The sequence below is a fragment of the Channa argus genome, chromosome 4 (genome assembly GCF_033026475.1).
Source record: "Channa argus isolate prfri chromosome 4, Channa argus male v1.0, whole genome shotgun sequence".
Taxonomy (NCBI): domain Eukaryota; kingdom Metazoa; phylum Chordata; class Actinopteri; order Anabantiformes; family Channidae; genus Channa; species Channa argus.
In genome coordinates this window covers 16470902-16484668 of record NC_090200.1, presented here as the reverse complement: position 1 = coordinate 16484668, position 13767 = coordinate 16470902, and the positions used below count along the sequence as shown (strand labels likewise).

Below are 13767 nucleotides of genomic sequence, written 5' to 3'. Positions count from 1 at the left end.
ACAAGTTGTTTTCCTCTTCTGCCTTTCTGAGCTTCACCTGCCCCCACTCCACACCAGTAACCCCCATTTGCATTTCTCCACCATGTTCTCCATTCCTCTGTCCATACCTTCTTTTCTACTGTTTCAGCCTCTCTGACCTCCATCTAATCTCCACAAGCCTGGGAACATAATCCCCTAAATGAGTGGATTTGGCTCAGCAAAATGTACTGCAAGCCCAAGACAACCAAATTAGCCACACTTGCCAGCCACCTACACTTTACAATACCAGCCTGCACAGTCCACCTCTGCATCCACCCACCCAGCTGTAGTTCATATTAGGTTCATGATAGGCAGCAGTGAGTGATTAGAACAGGCAACATGCAGCAAAAAAAAAAATCTATAGAGTAAACATTTCACCTAAGTATGCTTTACTACTACGAATTCAAAATTCAGAAATTGACACAATTTAACGTACTTCAATGATTGTTGGGTTGCCGCCTATAACAAGGCAGAGCATTTGGCATCATGGTTGTTATGTGCTTGAAATACAACCATACACAAATATAAACATGCAATGATGGAAGCCAGCTGTGTGATCCAGCAGGTTGGAAGGAATGATGGAAGGCCTTCTTTGCACTGGAAAAGAAGGCCTCAAGGGCATCTGGATCATTGTTGAACACTAGTAGTACTATTTAAAATGCTAATTTAAAAAAAGTAAATTATACTTGTACATCTCTGACGTCAAACAGGGCATAGATACAAACCTTTTCCGCCCTGGCTTTTCTATGTAAGCAGACTCATGAGAGAGAATAGCATAAATAGACTGAGTATGCCATGCACTATTCATGACAGAATAAACCACATGCTGTTGGTGATTTAGTCTTTCTTAATGAAAAATGGATGAAGAATACAGAAAAAAAAAAAACCTCAGTGCTATGAATAAATTACTGGGAACAGTGTATCGTCTTCAACATCGAAACAACCAAACCAAAGCAACCACACCCTTATTATAGCAACCACATGTCCACTATGGCAAAACTGAGAGAGCTCAATTCACCAGTTTATATGGCCGGAAATATACATTGCATTAATTACATTTTGATGAGAATGTAAATTAATTTACTTGACTGTGCATTGTAAAATTTGCTATACATATACATGAACATTAGGATTAGATGTTCCAGTGTATGTTTTGATGCTCTTTCCTTTTCACCAGCACATGAATTTATCATTGTCCATCAATATTTCAACCTTCAGGCTACCTGCTTCTCACTTCCACAGGGAACAACAAAAACACACAGCCATGTAGCTATACAGAGATTACACGAACTGAAACAGCCTGTGAGAGCACCAGTACTGGCTCATATATTACTAGAAAAAAACTTGCATAGTATGAAACTCTATTCATACAAGGCAGCCATGTATATGCTTAAATTTATACTACAAGTGGGGATGCAAGCACAGACACGGTCCACACATGCACACTGAAAAACCTGATAGCAACTCTGACAGTCGCAACAGTAAGAATTTTGTTGTATTTGTCTTAATAGAAAAGTGACAAAAAAAGAAGAGGGTAACAGACATTGACCAGTATGAGGGGTGGTACATGCTGCACCTGAAATGCTGGCTAGTTTTCTTTTTTGGCACATGTGCAGGCTGTGAAATGGCACTGCACACACAAATTTTGAGCTGCTAATTATGAGATCTGGAAACTAGATCAAAATACGGCAAAATATGGCACTGTTTTTTGTTTTTTTTTTGTTCCTCAAGTTGTTAATTGGATTATTAAAAGTACATTTTTTTTCCCCACATTCCAGCCTGGGTTAACAACACAGCCTATAGACCATGCACATTAACAACCGTCTCCGGTTGTACCTCTCAGCTTCCCACACACCGGAGATGCAACACAAGGGGTACTATTTGATATACTGCAATGTATTGTGATACTGTTAGCAAATCAACTTATTCCAATATTATATTGTAGGAAAATCTGAGTAAATCCCTTTTTATGAAATCAGAGCAGCAGAAAAGTCATCGCATCATCACAAACCTTTGCTTTTAAACTGTTAAATAAAAAGTGAAACATTATTTTTTGTGAATTTTTACTGTCACAGATTTTAGTGGAGACAAAATTTACATCACTGTACTGTTAAACACGTGGACCTGGAAAGTGTGAATTGGGCAAAAGAGATATTTTCACCATATTTGAGAGAGTGTAGCGTAATACATGAATACCAGTAGTGTTGCGTCAGGAAGGGCATCCGGCATAAAAACTGCCAAATCAACATGCAGACAACGATCCGCTGTGGCGACCCTGAACTCACGGGATAAGCCGAAAGGGCAAAATAAATAAATAAATAAATAAATAATCCTTAAAAATATCCTTATCGCAGGATATCCTTTTTAGGAACTTCTCCTGAAGTTCCAACTTTTTTCAGACATATTCATATATTTAGATATCATCAAATATGCCCAACAACAAAACTTTTCCACTAGTGGCTCTAAGTTTCTCTTTAAGCTTGTGCAGCACCTCTTATCAAACATTAAATTCAAACAGTGTCCACTATGCTCGGGCTTCCAGAGGTCCTCTCTTTATGGATTTGCTATCATGATCAACCAGCTTCTGTTTTAAACTGTACTTGTCTAAACTGAGCACTTTAGTTTGGAAGACACAAGCCAGACAAATAGTGGACATACAGTGGAGCTTAAATCATGCACCATTTCTGTCTTAGTTATCTATTAATGCATTAACTTGAGAATAATATTAGTGCTATTACTTCTTTAAAAAGAAACCATCACACATGCTCTATGATCCTCCTGGATTGTCCCAAATATCCTTTTATAAACTGAGTTCAGAAACCGTAAACTATTGCTCTTACTAAATGACTTTATGATTATCTGTGCTGAATATAATGGTTCCTGAAAAAACAAAAACTTTACAACGCATACACCCCTACCCTTCTTTTGACTTGCTTTCCATTAATTAATGTGGCACTTCATTTAAAAATACATAGCAGCAGAACTTAATTCAGACAGTAATTCAGTTTCCTACAGAAACATGATGTTTTTAGAGTTTAGTTGGATAAGAACATAATTTCTTGAGAACATAATTTCAATAGAAGTCATTGTACTGTAAACAGTGTACAGTATAACAAATGTAGTGTACCAAAGAGAAGCCAGCCACCAGATCCATGTTACAAAATCTGAACTTTCTGGAAACTATTTTTATAAGTTATCTTGTTCTGGCTTTTTTACTCAATCATTTCTTTCAATATCTGTCCCATAAATTGTATATTTCACAAGGTTTGTAAAAGTGCAAAGTTTTGCAGATGTACTGTATAAACAAACATATGTTTACAAAGCTGATGTGTGAGCATATTGTCCAACTTTCCATTTTTCTACTGTAGGGGGGATAGTGGGGTGAAGTAATGACAGAGAAAAATCAGGAGAATTACTTACAACGTGCTTTGATTGCTGTTGTAAATGTGTGTGTGTGTGTGTGTGTGTGTGTGTGTGTGTGTGTGTGTGTGTGTGTGTGTGTGTGTGTGAGTGTGTGTGTGTTTGTGTGTGTTTGTGTGTGTGGTGAACACAGACAAGCTGAAACGTATCACTGATGCTGTTTATTGACTCAGCTCATGGTGACAGCAGTCTAGACATCACGCAGCTCACTTTCTGAAGGGTATAACAAACTCAATTGACACGAGCATACACTTTACGTTGACTCTCCCAGTGGTTAACAGCACAAGTTCTATGTAGCTCGAGGTGTGAAGGTTGGGAAAGAGTAAAAGAACCATAAAGCACTAAATCATAAAGCATGCAACTGGATACCTTCTGGAAGTAGACATAACAATAACTTCTTCTAGGCAAACGTAACGGACTCAAACACCTTTTCCCTCATTGCGGGCAGTGCCAAAGGCAAAGTGGTTAGCGAGACTCACGGGAGCTCATGTTTCAAAAAGGTTCCAACCTGCTGTTACACTATTCTTAGGACAGAGGCATCTTCCCCTGTTTACTTTCTGTCAGAAATACTAAATCTAAAAATAATCAGCAACATCCAGTAATTTTAATGGTTTTGCTCCAGGAGGACTGTGAAAAGGAGTATTCACTTTCTGACCGTAAATTTTATTTAGAGCAAATGTGAAAGTTGAAATCAGTCAGCACTTATTATCATGGCATGCTGTGAATTATTTGGGGTTGAAGGTTAGACCTGAGTAAAAATCAGTGCTAAGACTTGGGATTATACCCCTGCTAAGTTACCAAAGAAAAAAAGGGGGGGTCACATAGGAGCCTCTGTCACTCCGGGTTAAGTCTGAATTCTAACCCTGCAGATCGAATCTTCTGATTATCTCTCATCACTAAAGCTGTAAACAAAAGTACTAAATTAAAAACAGACTCTAAGATGAAAAAAAAAATTGTGTATCAGTTATTGCTTTGTGTGAAAGGCATTTCTATGGCTCCCGTTTACCTTGCTTAGTGTTGTCTGAATCTAAATCTATACACACTGAATGTCCTTGTAATGCTTCTTCGTGCATTTTAATCAAGTCATTTTGCTTGCAACATCTGACCCCTAAATGTGCAGAGCCCATAAATGTGTGTTCTGACATTTTGCGATGGATTAACCAACCTTGTCAATAGCAGTGGAGACTGAAAGGAAGGAGGGCCTGAGCAATCGATCTGTGACATCTCTGGTGTTACGCTGAGGTCAAACAGAAGGGCTCCATGGGCCTCCAATCTTCTACCCAGATTTATGTCCTTCACCCAGAGCCTTGACTCTGACATAAACAAAATAATCTTTATTCAGCCTTGGGCTGTTCTGTCCTAACTGAATGCACTCTAACTACTCTAAATCAAAAAAGGTGAAGGGAAGATGGTGCTGAAAAAAGGACAAAACATGGACAAACACTGAAAAAGCCAAGGGAAAAGAGGATGATACAAGATAAGGAGGGAAGGTGTAATCATTGCTTGATAGTTTTGAAGCAACAGGATTTCTCATGTCCACAGGTAAACATAAGTCCATACATGATGTTACCTTTCTGTTGTTTAAAAAAAAACAACTGAACAACAGTGTTCTTTAGATTATAAGTGAGAATCTTATTTCTCTCATTCTTTAGAACTACTGCATTAACTGAGATGGTTAGGGCGGGTATTTTAGCCCACATTAACCCACATGAAATGAACAGACCTCTGGCTGACATCTTCTGTCTTTTGTCCTTTCTTGTTATTTCCCTGTCTTGTCTATATGTCTGCCTTTACTCATCCAGACTACATCCAGCATTCTGTAGCTCCAGTTAAGGCTCACATCACTTAGGCCCTGGGGATGCTGATAAAACAGCACACTAATTAGTCAAGAGGAAATTGCACCTCATTTGAGCTTATTACTGGACAAACAGCAGAAATGTGACACAGCATGTCTTTCATCGTGCCAAGTCAATCCAGGTGTTTACTTTATATCTACCCAAATGCATTTACCACAGTGCACTCCACTCAGCATTTTTTCTTTAGGAATAGATTTTAAGAAATGCATTTATTTTAATCACACACAAACATACATACACGTATATGTATAGGGCTGGTCTCTGGGAGCCTCCTGTGCAGTATCATTGCTGGGACTGTGCACTTCTTGAGACAGATCTCAAATCTTGTTCCTATAATCTGCTGGAAAACTACTTTAGCCTTCACCTTCCACATCTTTTCTAACTCTACTTTTAGCCCTTGGTATTTCTATGACTGTGGATTGCTACATCTATCCCTACCCGGCAGTTTGTCTGTATCTGCAAGTCCCACGGGATATTAGCTTGGTCATCTTCAACCACATATTAGAGGTGTGTCCCATTTTGATGCTGGGACTTCCAGCCTGTACTCAGCACAGATGTTTCTCTATACTATGTTAGCCTCCTGGTTATGGTGTTCCATGTATGTCCTGCGTGTTCTGGAAGACCCTGGCCTCTACTGATCTGTTACTTTGAGCCTATTTCTGTGCTGTCAGGATTAATTTGTCTGTGTTGTCTTTCAGTCTACCTGTGTCAATATGAGTCACCTCTTCTACCTGCCAGTGGCACATACTGTTCAGGGGTTTGTCCTTCCATTATGGTTTATGCTCTTCCGTCTATTGCTCCTCTGGTTTAGGCTGCCTGAGGTATTCACTAAGCATGTCGTCACTTGGGGACTATCTTCTTAGTGTATTCAAGGAACATTGTTGTTTCATCCTGGCTAGTGACTCTGATGCTCGCTAATCCTCGGCACTGTCCACCTCCACCACCATTTGGCACAACTTCGATGGCTCAGAGGAGTTATTCTCCTGGCTTTAACTTCTCTGGTGTTGAGGTCAGGGCGGTGAGCCTGTGCTTGCAACTTTCCAAGGGCCTATGTATGGACAGTTTGTTGCACTTATTAGGTACCCCTTTCCTCATTTCACTTCACTTCAAACTTCAATAGTTGTCTAACTTCTCTCTGTCCGGCTTTGATCTTGGCCTCAAACCTCCTTCTCCATGAAGACTGATTCTTATGCCTTATGTGGAACTCATAGCCAAGCATCTAAGGGATCACTGCTGGGATGATAGTTGTAGTAGAGGTTGTTTGTAGATCTGCATTCACATCTTCTAGTGGACTTTTAGAAGGTACTTCACTTAGTCTTAGTAATCGACCACAGAGGTTCCAGGTGTCAGTCTATATATATATATACTGTATGTGTGTGTGTGTGTGTTAAGAATAAAAACCTGCTTTTATGGATAAAATTGCATGTCACATACAAAGCATTTGTCAAATTAAGTGCCTGGCAGACAAAAACAAGTCATCCCGAAAGGGCAGTGTGTTTAGTTTCACTTCTAAGTAGTAAGCCTGCATTCCTGTAAGGTAATACAGGGCATGCACTGACTACCAGTAGTTTTTGCTCTGAATTGGGTAAAGAGAACCCCTACAACCTGCAGAAAAAGAACAGGGTATTATTGTTTGACCCCCCCTCCCCCTTTGCTAAAGTATCAATAACTGCTGGGTCTCGGTTGAGAGAGAAAAGTTGTTTTAAGGAGGAGACAGAGAAACAACACATATGCATCTCTTAATCTCTGATTACAGCACTGATAGCAAGCACTCTCACTATTCTGAAATACTGCCAATGTTGCCCAAACTAACTCTGATGAATAAAGGGGTGAAGAGAATTTTACAGCACTCTTGTTCGAGAAAAAATGTGTGAGAAAAAGGGTCCAGCTGTCCAATTAAGCTAAAACTCCAACCCAGAAACTCATGCCCAGGAAGGAACCCCTTGGCCCAGCTTTCAGTGCATCACGCCACATTAGTCAAGCACCGTTCTCTGCCAAGGCATCAAACAAACACACAACTCCTCAGGTCTAAAAATCTTCCTCTTCCCAATCCCTTTATCTTATCTTCATCCAAGCCTAATGTTTTTCTGCTTTGGTGCCTCTGCATCACACCCATGTCTAGCCTTAAATGGCCCCTGGTAGAATTAAGGTGAAGGCTAACGCTGCTACAGTAAGTGGACACATTGTTGCAATGCTGCGAATGCAAACAAAGGAACAAACCATCCCAACACGCACATTCTGTCATCCTGCTCGTACCCCCACTTTTACACTCAATAGCACTGTCCTATTGCTTGTGACCACAGAGGACTACAGAGCCCATCCTGCCATCTTCAATTATATGGCAGTGTCCTACATCTTTCATGTGTCTAACTGGGAAACACTGCATAAATGAGCTGTTTTGTTTTCATCAGTGTGGTGGGCCTATTCAACATGGGGTTCTGTAAACTTGGTTTTAAATAATTTTTAATCAGGGTTCAGTTTATGATCTAGGTTTGTGCAATATTCACAGTTTTAAGTTTCTTCCTCTACTGCACTGCACTCAGTTTTTGGACTTTGTATATGGTAGTCTCTCCAGTATTAATGATATGCCGTCTTTGGGGGATGCATTACTAAGTAGCCAAGTTCCAAACCTCCCAACATTAACTGAATATTTTGCCTTGTTTGTTTTGAATAATTAATTTGAGTGGAAAAAACAGGACACACTGGACTTCACCACTCTGAATATGTAACAGAGCATAACTGAGAACACAATGTTAGCTACATTGGTAATTTGAGTAAATAACCAAACCTGCAGAAATGTATTATTATGCCTGCTCCCTCTCTCTGGGCTGCCATTCTGTTAATGAGAAGAAGTTGCTCTGTTCCAACTCAATATTATCTTGAAATTACAGCTCATGGGATGCATAAGACCATATCACACCAAATAACAATAATACTGTCATGAACACAAAATAAAAGTATATTTATGATTTATACTGCAATAATTTGAAATGCCACAGATGTCAGATGAGGTTACTATTTTTACTTTATGTCTTTCCTGATAATGACTGTGCCCTACTCTATAAATTCAATGGGAAGAGAGATATTAAAGTTTTTGGAGATATAAGTGACTGCTTCTGTCACTCACACCTGCACAGATAAGCATACAGTGTCATTACCTTGCCCAACCCCGTTAACCTGCACTGCATGGTGAACAAAGGTCAGCGCAACAAAGGGGAGGGGAGACATTTGACGGCACACTTAAAGACTAAAAACAAAGTGAAACTTACCTCAGGACATCAGTGTCATTATAACACTCTGCTTTGCACAGCCTGTCACCTCCCCTTCCTAAACTAGATAGAGGGAAAAAACATCCCTGAGGCACTGTTATCTGCATTATCTACTAAAGCCATTTTGTTCTCTGACACATAGGTCAAAAAGCTTTATCATTTGCTCATACATTGGCAAACCCGGTGTGAATGCAGTTTTCTCAATAAAATAAATCTGAATACTGTGGGTTTTTTTTATCCAGTTCTTTTTGCTCTGAACACAGCTTTATCTTATAGTATTTTTTGCTGCAACTACATTTGCTGCAGAGTAAGAAAAAGTATTAAAAGTGTAACTGAAACAACAGCTCATAGGGGACAGCAAAGAAATACAACGCTCAATGAAAGAGGAGACTCTCATTAGGATGAATGAAAATGTGTTGGCTGTCTTAGCTTTTAAAAAGCTACCCATTTATAAGCTATTGACTGCAATGTCATTGGAAAGATGCAAGCACATTTTGACAAAGTCAGCTCATTGTCACTGCAAACCTATGTGCACCTTACTCTTACTCTGCCCCATTTATCTCTTAATACTAACTTCAAGTAAACAATTTAGATTCTCACTTAAAGGCTTATGAGGTGAAAACGGTCAGTGTATACATGTCTATCATAAAATCTTAGTTCATGTAGGCCAATTTCCACCCATACCCGAGGTCTGATTTGTTGTTTCATACTAACAGCAGTTAAAGGGCGACTTCATCACTTTTCAAATTGCTCTCTATTACGTTCGTTTAGGCTGTAAATGTACACTGACATCTGACAAAGCAGATATAGACAAAGATACGTCATATCTTCATTTTTAGATATGCGGCTATTGGTTTGCAGGCCTATGCAACATTCTGAGTGTAAAAATAATGCTGTGTAAAACAATAGGGTAAGCTATAGAAAACTAACTTCCCTCGAAGTCATACTAATGTCAGTCTCAGAGATAAACCTGTTTAATGATGTTTTAATGTTTAATTCCCAGGCAGCATTCTGCAGTAACAGCAGATTAGTGTGATAACAGAGAAGTAGCTGATAATGTGTTAATTGGTGAAACAGCATCTCGATTCATCATGTCTTAATTAGTCTTACCTTCATTAACTTTATCTTAATAATGCTTTGCGAAAATTAATGACTCATTTAGCTAATTAGGATATCTTCCTGTGACTGAAACAGACTGACTTTTATAATTTTGTGCCTCGGAGCAACTTCAGCAAATGTCAAATAATCACTTAGGTTAATTTAATAAGGGTTTGTCCTTCAATGACACGGGCTGACTTCTATTCAGAGTGTAGCAGCAAAGGATTTGAAATGTATGTTTGGGGTTATTGTCTGTGTGTGACAGAGCATGTGCATGCATGTCTGCATGTGTCAGTGAATGTTTGCACACTGGGGTAGGGTGGGACTGTGACAGGTAATGTGAAGAACATACCAAGATCCCCTGTTCCTCCACGCTCCCTGCACCTACAGAATGGGGTAAATCTGATACTTTGTCACAGTTTGCAAACATAAGCGTCCGGTGGAGCAGAGGGGTTCACCGAATGGGTCAGTTAACATGAACGAGCAGATCGCCCCTCTGTGTCAGCAACAGGAGAGCTTTGGTTGGGAAGCATGATGTGTGGAAGATGCAAAAGAGGAAGGGATTTGAACAAGAGATGAGGGTAGGGGAAAAATCAGATTGAAATAGTGTGCAAGTAATGGTAAAAAGCAGAGATGAGGTGGACAAGAAGGACAAGAGACAAAGGGTGACAGAGGTTCAATCAGTACCAGATCTATCGTGTCTGGTTGAGGAGTAGGTAAAAAGTGTCAGTCATGCTGTTACACTTCTGTTATTCATGTTATGGTTGTCTTTGCACTTTTTTTAATGTTTCTTTTCTGTTTAACAGTAAGCTGAAATGTAAAAAGTCAAACTTTTTTTAAAAAGTTTGACTTTGTAAGTATAAATTTTGCCTCTGAATTGTAGTGAAGTAGCTTTTAGTTGTCTGAAGTAGCAGAAAATAAACACACTCAGAAATGCCTCACAATTGTAGGTAATTACAGTCCTCAAGTACAATTAATTAATTACTATAGATCACTGATGATTGTAATGATATTAAGTGTGACAAATGCCATGAGTGTGCCTGGAAGTGGCACAAGACAATAGGCTCTAAGTGTGGCCACAATTCTACTCAAATGGTTGATCAGGTGGTTACCAGGTTGAAATCAAGGTGAGCATAACCCAACCCAGCATTGCCACTGATCCAGGGTTCCAATTCAAGCTCTAAACAAACTCTAAGCAGCTGTAAAAAAGAACTACTGAGGTGCTCACAGTTTGAAGTACAACTATTGGGGAAGTGAGGAAATCTGAGCCAGTGTGAAGGGACACTTCTTCTAAGATCAACTTGGTGATAGTAATTGAATGACAGAGGGTCAGAGATTTTGACACATTTATCACAGCGAGGTGAGTTGAAAGAAGGACCGTGTTTCAACAACAACAAATCTGTCAAGTCAGTTGTCACAAAGAAAAACCACAGTTATATTTGAATAAAGGAAATCCTCTATATATCGTTTATATATAATAACATATAAAAACAATTATCATCTTTCTGGTAGTAATTAGATGCAGAAATCATTTTGCTGCCCTGGTATAACTGAAACATATCTTGGCCATTTTCCAATCTCTGGAACTTATTAAGAGCGATGCAGCTCACATATGCTCATACCAAAAAAACATTCCAATATCAGGAGTATGAGATATTGCATATACAGCAATAGGAAAACCCAAGAAATTCCCTGAGAATTCCTCTGTTTACCTCAGTCTATGTAAAGACAGATTCTCTGATGAGAGGAATAATGAACTGCCAGTAAGCGTGCAACAGGAATGCCTGATTCATGGTGAAAGCATAACAACCACTTAGGATTTGCTGTTTGTGTCAGTGACAGTATGTTGGGAGAAAACTGTTAGTACATTTCAGTTGCGTTATCTTAAGGCTCAATTAGCCCTCTGCTCAGTGACCCCAACCCTCTGTGAAGAGGGGGTAATGAGAGGAAATGGCATAAGTGACTTCATGCTCCATGTGACACCTCTACATGATGATGTTTCTGCCCTTTTTTTCAGCCGTGTGTTGATGGTAGACAGAGTGCCACTCTCATCCACACACTGTGCTTAGAAGTTTCAAAGTAGAACATATCTGAACTGAATTCTATTTCTTTCTCTTTCTTTTAGAAAAATCCTACAGTTTTTCCTGGTACCAATTCACATTTTCGGCATCTTGTTGAGCAGTAGCAGGAGAGTTATGCTAACCCCTCTTAACCTCACCTACATGTGGTAACGGTCAGCTACACTTAATGAGAGGTATTCAGTTGCATTGTGCTCAGAGAAACAAAAGCTATGTGCAGAATTTTTGGCTTTGCAGCAGCTGACCACATGAAGTGAAAGATCTAGACTAAATGCCATGAGACAATGCATTTTCAGTTCAAGCTGGCCCAAATATAAAGCCTCAACACAGATTTAGCACTTAACATATCCCAGATAGCAGGCTGCAACTTTGCCACACCTGGAACACCGATAACAACATTTGCCCTCTTTGTTAAATAAAGCCAAACATGTGACTCAATTTTTAATAATATAACAGCAAATGTGACAATCCTTTTACCTTGTTTTATTTTGTTCTGTAATTGTCGCTGCTAGTTTCTAATTATGTGCAGTGGTCTTGTTAAAGACAGTAGGCTGCTCTTTATCTCCTGAGACAGAGAAGCTGTGAACTAGCTCTAGTGATTTGTGCATCTCTGTCTGTGTATGTGTTACAGTATTTAGACCAGCATAAGCCACTGTCAGCACCTACATTCTCAACAGTGCAGCATGGCAGTAAATATGCACTCATGCCTTTCAGCCACTCACTTAAGAGAACACATCTCTGGACATAGCTTTAAATTAGAGACTTAAAAGATCAGTGTAAACACATACACACTTGAGGATTTAACAGCTCTAAGAGTACTGCACTAGTTTGTTAGATTTCTGTGGTATGTTCAATTCCTTTGACAAACGAGTTGTCACTGCAGAAGGAGTGTGTTTGCTTGCTTGATAGTTTGTGTGCGTGTGTGAGCATGAATGGCAATATGTAGTAATTTCAACATGACTTGTAAAAGTATGTGATGTAATGATTGACAGAAATGGAAACCTAAAAAATAAATGATATGTAAAATTGAAAAACAAACTGAAACAATTTTCCAAAGCATCACATTTATAAGGAATACAATAACTGCATTTTCTTCTGTTAAAAAATACTAAACATGAAACATTACACAATTTATAAAAGCCTCGAACTCATAACTGAACATTAAACACTTCATAATTCCATAAAAGGAGCTGCTATCAGAAATCAGCACCCTCTCAATTATGCTCAGTGGTTGCTACATGGATGGGATGCACGCACATAGGAAAACAGCAGGTTGTGCTTTGAGATCACATGGCATGTTTGCTTCCCCCAGGGTGAATTTCCAGCCTCCATATCTGTTACTCAGCCCAACAACACCAACAAACTGTAAATGAGGCTCATTTTATTGCCATGACAAAAGATGCAATGACTGAACTCTTTACCCTGACAATATGATATCAGTGATGACAAGACAATAGACCTCTCTATGGATAACTAACAACAACTGTCCTGTCTCTTGTTCAGCATAGTCATATCAGATCTCCTGTAATAACAATAGAAGAATGCTTTAAAAACAAACAAAATGGTGTAAACGTACAATTAATAATCCAGATTGTTGTTTGCATAGAGTTCCATGTATCTGAAAGAATGCGCCCTTGGGTGTGTGAGGGAGAGATAGCTGAGTGGATGTCGATCAATGTGCCTTGTAGTAGTGTTTGGGGGTTGGAGTAAAAACAGATGAGTTTAAGTGGGCAGCAATATCCGTCCTCACTCTACCATCTGCCATGTACCGATCATTAGCATCTCTCTTTCACTAGCTCTCTCTATTTCTCTCCATCTATCTTCCAAACATACAGTAAACACAGTCTTGTTCGTTCCTTAGTTACTGATCTGATGTGAAAAACCATATTGGAGTGTTAAAGTGTTGATGTGTCTCACAGAATCACCTGGGGGAAGAGTAGTGATGTCATAAGCTCTCTAAGGAGGACAGGGCTGGCACTAGGCATGCCCGCCTGCTGCCTGCCTCTTTGGGGAACCTGGGAGTGTGCT

General features: G+C 39.4%; 1 protein-coding gene across 1 annotated transcript in view; it reads right to left on the bottom strand.

Annotated features, from left to right (window-relative positions):
- Positions 1-13515, bottom strand: part of sema3ab (sema domain, immunoglobulin domain (Ig), short basic domain, secreted, (semaphorin) 3Ab) — a 37852-nt gene extending 24337 nt beyond the window's left edge. The window contains exon 1 of the mRNA XM_067502344.1: positions 13316-13515. The gene's annotated coding sequence lies outside the window, so the exon portion shown is untranslated. The remainder of the gene's footprint in view (positions 1-13315) is intronic.
- Between the last annotated feature and the right edge of the window lie 252 nt (positions 13516-13767).